This window comes from Mytilus edulis, chromosome 9, assembly GCF_963676685.1.
Source record: "Mytilus edulis chromosome 9, xbMytEdul2.2, whole genome shotgun sequence".
NCBI lineage: Eukaryota > Metazoa > Mollusca > Bivalvia > Mytilida > Mytilidae > Mytilus > Mytilus edulis.
In genome coordinates, this window is record NC_092352.1 from 64288422 (window position 1) to 64298394 (window position 9973).

Here is a 9973-nt window from a genome sequence, read left to right on the forward strand (position 1 = left end):
ATCAAACAGCTGTTGGAAATATTTTGGACAACCCTCTTATTTACAATATCATTTGATCAACACCTAGTGGTCTTTGGTGGTATCTCGCATAAAATTAATAAGGTCTTTTTTAAAAGGCAACTTGAAATTATTGGTCCCATATTTATGTGCTATAGCAAATGTATGGGCTGCTGATCTGCAATATTGCAATATATGATAGCAATATATTATTATGTTTTCAATGACCCCTTATTTCTTCACTCCACTTAATAAGATAGAAATAAATGTTATTCCATAATTTTATTGGTTTTTTTTTAAAGGTATCATAATTTAGACATAAAGACAAAACTAAGCACAGTGAAAAAAGTGTACTCTGTCCTGTAAAGTTTGAGATGTTTTTGTTGTTCAATCTTTATCACTTGTATGGAAACACTAAATCTTGATAACCTACAAAAGAAATATTATCACTTTTATTTCAATTCAATTGTTGCAGTTATCATGCATGTAATAGAGAAAATGATAAATTAGACCAGATCTCCACATTAATAATATCAAAACTAGAGGCTTCAATGAGCCTGTGTCACTCACATGATACTTTTATTTACAATCGATGCATGATACAGAAATTGTCCATACCAACCGTCAGTGTTTACCATACAATACAGTACTTCTATACACTGTCTGTATACAGTATTTGTCGGATTTTGTCCATACCTATCGTCGATGTTTGACATAAAATACAATACTCCTATATACCGTATATCAACAGTATTTGTCTATACCTACCGTCGGTGGTTAACATACAATACAGTCCTCCTATATACCGTCTATCAACAGTATTTGTCTATACCTACCGTCGGTGGTTAACATACAATATAGTGCTCCCATAAACCGTCTATCAACAGTATTTGTCTATACCTACTGTCGGTAGTTAACATACAATATAGTGCTCCTATATACCATCTATCAACAGTATATGTCTATACCTACCGTCGGTGGTTAACATACAATATAATGCTCCCATATACCGTCTATCAACAGTATTTGTCTATACCTACCGTCGGTAGTTAACATACAATATAGTGCTCCTATATACCGTCTATCAACAGTATTTGTTTATACCTACCGTCGGTAGTTAACATACAATATAGTGCTCCTATATACCGTCTATCAACAGTATTTGTCTATACCTACCGTCGGTAGTTAATATACAATATAGTGCTCCTATATACGATCTATCAACAGTATGTCTATACCTACCGTCGGTACTTAACATACAATATAGTGCTCCCATATACCGTCTATCAACAGTATTTGTCTATACCTACTGTCGGTAGTTAACATACAATATAGTGCTCCTATATACCATCTATCAATAGTATATGTCTATACCTACCGTCGGTGGTTAACATACAATATAATGCTCCCATATACTGCTATCAACAGTATTTGTCTATACCGACCGTCGGTGGTTAACATACAATATAGTGCTCCCATAAACCGTCTATCAACAGTATTTGTCTATACCTACTGTCGGTAGTTAACATACAATATAGTGCTCCTATATACCATCTATCAACAGTATATGTCTATACCTACCGTCGGTGATTAACATACAATATAATGCTCCCATATACCGTCTATCAACAGTATTTCTCTATACCTACTGTCGGTAGTTAACATACAAAATAGTGCTTCTATATACCGTCTATCAACAGTATTTGTCTATACCTACCATCGGTGGTTAACATACAATATAGTGCTCCTACAATGTATATACCGTCTATCAACAGTATTTGTCTATACCTACCGTCGGTGGTTAACATACAATATAGTGCTCCCATATACCGTCTATCAACAGTATTTGTCTATACCTATCGTCAGTGGTTAACATGCAAAATAGTGCTCCTATATACAGTCTATCAACAGTATATGTCTATACCTACCGTCGGTGGTTAACATACAATATAGTGCTCCCATAAACCGTCTATCAACAGTATTTGTCTATACCTACCGTCGCTGGTTAACATACAATATAGTGCTCTTTGATACCGTCTATCAACAGTATCTGTCTTTACCTACTGTCGGTAGTTGTTCCTATATACCGTCTATCACCAGTATTTGTCTATACCTACCGTCGGTGGTTAACATACAATATAGTGCTCCTATATACCGTCTATCAACAGTATTTGTCTATTACTGCCGTCGGTGGTTAAAATACAATATAGTGCTCCTATATACCGTCTATCAACAGTATTTGTCTATACCTACCGTCGGTAGTTAACATACAATATAGTGCTCCTATATACCGTCTATCAACAGTATTTGTCTATACCTACCGTGGGTAGTTAACATACAATATAGGGCTCCCATATACCGTTGGTGTCTATCAACAGTATTTGTCTATACCTACTGTCGGTAGTTAACATATTATATAGTGCTCCTATATACCATCTATCAACAGTATATGTCTATACCTACCGCTGGTGGTTAACATACAATATGGTGCTCCCATATACCGTCTATCAACAGTATTTGTCTATACCTACCGTCGGTGGTTAACATACAATATAGTGCTCCTATATACCGTCTAGTAACAGTATGTGTCTATACCTACTGTCGGTAGTTAACATACAATATAGTGCTCCTATATACCTTCTATCAACAGTATTTGTCTATACCTACCGTCGGTAGTTAACATACAATATAGTGCTCCTATATACCATCTATCAACAGCATTTGTCTATACCTACCGTCGGTGGTTAACATACAATTTAGTGCTCCTATATACCGTCTATCAACAGTATCTGTTTATACCTACTGTCGGTAGTTAACATACAATATAGTGCTCCTATATACCGTCTATCAACAGTATTTGTCTATACCTACTGTCGGTAGTTAACATACAATATAGTGCTCCTATATACCGTCTATCAACAGTATTTGTTTATACCTACCGTCGGTGGTTAACATACAATATAGTGCTCCTATATACCGTCTATCAACAGTATTTGTTTATACCTACCGTCGGTGGTTAACATACAATATAGTGCTCCTATATACCGTCTATCACCAGTATTTGTCTATACCTACCGTCGATGGTTAACATAAGATATAGTGGTCCTATATACCGTCTATCAACAGTATTTGGCTATACCTACCGTCAGTGGTTAACATAGAATATAGTGCTCCTATATACTGTCTATCACCAGTATTTGTCTATACATGTACCTACCGTCGGTGGTTAACATGGAATATAGTGCTCGTATATACCGTCTATCAACAGTATTTGTTTATACCTACTGTCGGAGGTTAACATAGAATATAGTGCTCCTATATACCAAGAGGGATAACGGATCTGCATCTAGAATTTATCATGCTGCCCTTTTTTCGGATTTTTAAAATTCTTGTTATCCGTCAATTTTTACATTCATCCCAAATAATACAACAGTAGTCAATTAGGGGCAGAACACCCATTGTATTATGTTTTCTTGCAGTTATATAAAAAAAAATGTATTTAAGAAAGATGGTATATTCTGGATGATATATTAGCACAACCTTGGTCAATTTGATTTCTCCAGTTACTTAGTGGGCTGTCAATTTTGAAACTAATATTTTTTCACATGAAGAATTTTGTAATACTTTAATTTATTATCAAGTTTGGTTCAAAAGTCTGAATAGTTTCTGCTTTGTTCCAGTAATCAAACATTTTGTTTCATTTGCATCTATGAACATGTTATTCATTTTACACCACTCTTCAATCCTGTATAAATCTTCTTGAACATCATCATTTATATTTTCTAGATGTTTCCCCCTGATTTATGAATAGTGGTGTCATCAGCATATACAACGATATAGGTCTGTTTCACAATTTTTAATGCATAAGGGAAGGTCATTTATAAATAGCACAAACAATAGAGGACAAGGTATAGAACATTGGGGAACACCAAATTTTACATGTTGTTGTTCAGAGTTAACATTACAAATGTATACGTTTTGTTATTCAGGTACGACTTAAAAAAACTAACAGTAGTCTCACTAAATCCATACATGTCGAGCTACAAAGAAAGTCATATTCTACCAAATCAAAAGCTTTAATTGCTAGGTTTAAATTACCATCTTTCATTTCTTGCAACCATGTGTCAATGATATTAAATAAATGTCAAGCTCAATCCAGTATATATTCCAAGTTATGGACAAATGATAATGCTATTAAAAATACCAAATCATAACCAGTGCTTTTCTCTTTTTCTATTTACAGTATATGACTAGGTAATAATGATTACTTTTTTCAACTATTTTCATACTTTTTTGTTTCCTCTGCTTTTGTATCAAGGGCATAATTGTTTATGACAAACTAAGCATTTGCATAATCAAACTATTCCTAACTATACTCTACCTCAAATTCTGGAAACTGCAGAATTTTTGTCATAGCAGTCTTATAGTAGCTGAACTATTTCTATTTTTTGTAAATCTGGATTAATAAGTCTTTTGTCACATTCTGGGGCTATAGAAAAAAAACATTACAGAATTATCAAAATTATGTGTGTATAATGTTTGTGTACAGTCATTCAACTAAAAAAGGACAAAAATTATTTTTTTGTGTATAAATAAATAATTGTGATTTTAATGTCTTAATATTATAAAAAAAACTTCAAAAGATTAAATTTAAATTATAATCTAAACATGAAAGAGCACATATAAATCAACCTTTTACTCAGATTTATATCTAAAACCAGTTATAACTAGCTATAATATCTTTGACTTCACAAATATCATCATCTAATTTTACAAATCAGTATTTATTTGGTGGCACTTCCTGCACAATAAGTATGTTATGCCTTAGGTTTAATTTTGATGCAATCACATTTCAGAAGGTACATGTCTTGAACTGTTTAAATGAATAAATTACAGTTTTAAACTCAGTTTAGGCTGACCTGAGGGCAATAGTCTTAAACAATGTCATCAAACTATCAGTTTTACTGTAATATATTCAGGGGTAGTTCAAATAATTATGACTTCTTAAAAAACTATATTATGGGGAAAAAGGGGGGGGGGGTCTATTATGTTTTTTTCATACAGGAGGAAGACGTCAAAGCAAAAAAAAAACCAACAAAACAAAATAAAATAATAGCCTGTCAAGACGTCCTTATATCATAATAATTTGGTCTAATTTTGGGATAATACATTTAACTTCCTTTGATGTCGGGGAGGGGATAAGTTTTGACGATTAATTATTCTTGAAACTAGCAATAATTATTTCTTATGGTTACTTTGTTAAGCGAGCGCGATGTGTGGTTCTCGAGTTATTTAAAAAAAAGGGGGGGGGGGGGGGGGTTGTTACTATATCAAATTTACCCAGTTTGGAGACAAGAAATATTTAAAATCTAACCATAAACTCCAATGTTCCTGCTTTTTTTAGCAGAACAAACACGATGGCATTCTCGTCTCTGTTATAATCAATAGTTAACTCATTTCTTCTTCCAGGTTATTTCGTAATCAATTATGATTACCAGCTGTCTATCTATTTACCATGTTTATGTTAAAGGTGTCAGACCACCAATTATAAATCCCTATCTGTTCAACCAAATTTTGCAATTTTCACAGCTTTCTAAATTTTTTACCTTAAGTTTAACTTCATAGAAACCAGGTATATCCTGAATTGTACATGTTTCAGCTTTCTACATGCCAATTTTCAGCATACCTTTAAAGCCTTCTAACAAAATAACTGACCTTTAAATAGAAGTACTCCAAAACAAAAACCTGGTTTTCTGGAAATCTAAAATTAGCATACTATGGAGCGCATTAATCCTCAATTTTTAATGCAAACTCATAGACAAGTAAATTTTGGCTCAAAATGATCTAGATATATTTATCTTTCACCAAAAGTTTCATTTCTGCAAATTTGTTTGTTAGTTTAAGTAAACAAGGACATCAAAAGCACTATTTTGTGTCAGAGTAGGTCTACTTTTACGTTCTAAATTGGAGGGAGTAATTGGTGGTCTGACACCTATAAACTGGTCCGTAATTCCATCGTAGTGTATCGAAACCGAGGTATATAATATACAAGGTTCCTGAGTCAGTAACCGTAACTATCACCGTGCTTTGTGCGCATGCGCAATAAACACCAACATGAAGGATAAAACAAGGTACACAGTTCCGTAATTTCGTATATTTTTCTTATCTTCATACTAAAGAGCTCCAAAAGTAGGCGTGCTTAGGTGCACTGGGCGGGTCTAAAAACCGACTCTCGGTGGTTAACGTCTCTCGATGGTTAACTTTAAGTGCCTACCGAAATCTGGACCATATAAGTATTTGGACCTCCTGGGATAACTATTACTGAACAGCAAAATGTCGACTTGCAAAAATGTCTTATTGATCTGTTAAACAAGAGTTCAACTGTTTTACTAACTGACAAAAAAAGTCAATATGGTAAAGAGTCTAACAATTGATACTAGAGACGGACAGAAAACAGATACACCCAGATTGAGACAATTAATTGAAAGACAATGGGTTTCAACTTGTAACTCGTGTTGTTTTGGGTAGCCTTTGAACTATAAAATTTCATGTAACCGTCATTGTTATAGATACGTTTATTGTATTTATTTATTGAATTTATTGAATCGTTTCTAATGTTTACCTATATGGTCCCAAATTGGGTTTCCACTTGGGCAATTATTTTTTTCGCCACCTCTTTCGCCAAAACAATATATTTTTCGCCACTTTATTATTTTTTTCGCCAAGTAACATAAATATATCTTTCGTTTAAAACTTTTTGTTCTACCCCACCCCACCCCTAAACCGTTAGTTTTCCCGTTTGAATGGTTTTGAACTAGTTATTTTGGAGGCCCTTTATAGCTTGTTGTTCGGTGTGAGCCAAGGCCCCGTGTTGAAGGCCGTACCTTGACCTATAATGGTTTACTTTTATAAATTGTTATTTGGATGGAGAGTTGTCTCATTGGCGCTCATACATGTACCAGATCTTCCTATATCTATCATATGGTCCGAACATACGCGTACAGTTTGACCATATGAGTATATGCATATGGTCGTGAACATACGCGTATGGTCCGAACACTCGTATGGTCCGGAACATAAGCATAGACAATTCGAATTAAGACGTACATACATGTATTGTATAAGATGAGATGTATGTTTGTTCTTAAAAGAGTATACATCTTAGATATTTCATTATCTATTTGTCTTGTATCTTGTATTATTTATTTTATTGTTTAAGAAATGGAAACCGAAAATGACTAAATGCTACAACTGTGAGGAGGAGTCTGATTATGCAAATATAATAATTGGTCATACAGCAACTAAACACCATGATAACTTCCTTTCAATAAAAGAAAAGTGTCTAAAAAGTGGAAAATATGAATATTTATCAAGACATTACAATGTTGTTCCTGGTGTCGTTCGAAGCACTGGACAATCTAGCTGGTGATAGCATATAATATACACATTTTGTATGGGTCTATCATTGCTAAAAAAATCATATATAGGCTAATGAACTATTCATTTCATTGTTGATTTTATCTGAAATCATATTCAAATTTTGTGTTCAATGGCAACAAAAATGGGGTGGATTAAGTGTGTGTGTTTTTTATGTGTTTTTTGTTAATAGGTTTCTTTTATTAATCTCTGGAGTTCACCACAAGAAATATTATTGACTGTAAAATCAAAAGTAGCATGGAATGAAGTAAAAATGAATATGAGTTCAATGCATAATGTTCTAGACACCGTTTTGTTATGGATCAAGTTATTTCTAGAAGAACACTGGAAAGTAGTTGTATAACGCTCTCAAAACAGAATATTTGCAATAAATTGAAAAATGATTCATTTTGATATGTTTTTGATGACTTATTGGGAATATATGACAGTGTCCTTCGCTTAATTACAGTTACAAACTAGAAAAAGTCATTTTTTAAAGTCTAGAATACCTTCAAATTTTCTGTAAAAAAACCGGACAATTGTCTAAAAATCCGGACGATTTCATAGTTGCTCTCGAAAAAACCCGGACAATAACAAACACTGATTTTTTTTAATGAATACAAGGAAATTGAGCATCTTTGTTGAATAAAACATAAATAGTATTCAATATAAGATGGGTAGTAATGTTAAAAACTGTTATAATTACGAAATATCCGTTAATTCAACTTATTGCATGTTTTATTGCTCGAAAAAAGCCAGAACTACACTCGAAAAAAATGGACAAAATCACTCGAAAAACCACGATCCTAGCGGGACACTATACCTACCGTGAATTATAGAAATCCGGATATGGTGTAAACAATTTAGCACCTCGTGTTGTGGTTTTATCATCTTAGCTGCAAGTTTATTATTTTAGAATTAAATTAATATATAGATCCATTTTGTTACACCTTGTGATCAATTTATTTGGCAATCGTCAATCAATGGTAGTCAGCAGGGTTTAAGAACATCAGTTATTCGACCTGTTAGTCAAACGCGTTTTGTTAAAATATATTTTTGCACTCCTTAATTTTTTAGAAAATGTTGTTTGTGCTGTATTCAGATCCCTCTACAACGAAATTTGTTACATGCACACGTATAAAAATTGCGGTTTTTATCCAACACATTCATAGGTTTGAACGGTGTTTTCAATTAAGACTTGTGAATTGTTGATATTTCTTTCGTTTGGACTTGTATTATATTTTATCTCCGGTTGATATAATCCGTTCGTCCTATTTTGACTTTAGAATTCAAGAGTCTATCCTTAATTTAGGTAAATCTAATGGCCTTCCAAATACTTTCGGTCCCTAACATCACTGAAGAAACATTAATTGTAGAAATCCGGATATGGTGTAAACAATTTGTTACATGCACACGGATAAAAATTGCGGTTTTTATCCAACACATTCAATGGCAGTCAGCAGAGTTTAAGATCAGTTATTCGACCTGTTAGTCAAATGCGTTTAGTTAAAACATTTTTTTTCACTCTTTTGGAAATTGTTGTTTGTACTGTGTTTAGGCCCCTCTACAACGAAATTTGTTACATGCACACGTATAAAAATTGCGGTTTTTATCAAATGTAATCATAGCCATAGGTTTGAACGTTGTTTTCAATTTAGACTTACTTATAGGCGGTTCGGTGTCACAATATCTCAGTAGCTAGAGTTCGATCCGGCGACGGAAGAACAAAAAATCTAACACAGTTGGGCTGATGTTTAGATGTTTAGATGTACAGAATGTACACGGCCATGTATCACCATCACTGTTGGAGATCCGATGGATAAATCTGATGTAGAGTTGTCACTGGTTCAGACGTACTTATAAATATAATTATTTCTGTGACTGTATCTTGCATTAATTTGTAGGATACTTTACAATAGATATTTCAGCTGATCTGTAAAAGAGGGACGAAAGATACCAGAGGGACAGTCAAAATCATAAATCGAAAATAAACTAACAACACCATGTCTAAAATTGAAAAAGACAAACAGACAAACAATAGTACACATGACACAACATGGAAAACTAATGAATAAGCAACACGAACCCCATCAAAAACTAGGGGTGATCCCAGGTGCTCCGGAAGGGTAAGCAGATCCTGCTCCACATGTGGCACCCGTCTTGTTGCTCATGTGTTAACAAATCCGGTAAATAGTCTAATTCGGTAGGTCACATTCATGAAAGGAAATAGGATTGTAGTTACGACGTAGGGAACATATTCGATATCATTTGTGAAACGGTTAATCCATAACGGTCAACCAACTCGTGATGGCGTCCGTAAAATTTACGAAGGGATGATTTCCCAATTTGGAACTCTTGGTTTAATAGCTTAATTGTGAGCAGCAACCCTCTTTCAAGAAAATCATGATAGGAAATACAAGCACGGGAATATCGTATCAATTGGGAGATATATACCCCGTATGCAGGTTCTGCTGGAATGTTACTACTTAGAAATGGAAAGTTCACAATTGGAAAGCTGAAATCATCTCTTTTGTCGTAAAGTTTTGTTTTCAACCGACCC

General features: G+C 33.9%; 1 long non-coding RNA gene across 1 annotated transcript; it reads right to left on the reverse strand.

Moving 5' to 3' along the window:
- Positions 1-285: 285 nt before the first annotated feature.
- Positions 286-5520, reverse strand: LOC139490391 (uncharacterized). Its single transcript, XR_011656310.1, has 3 exons — positions 5372-5520; positions 4379-4486; positions 286-426 (listed from the first exon to the last, which is right to left on the reverse strand). It is a non-coding gene; the product is annotated as an uncharacterized lncRNA (long non-coding RNA).
- Between the last annotated feature and the right edge of the window lie 4453 nt (positions 5521-9973).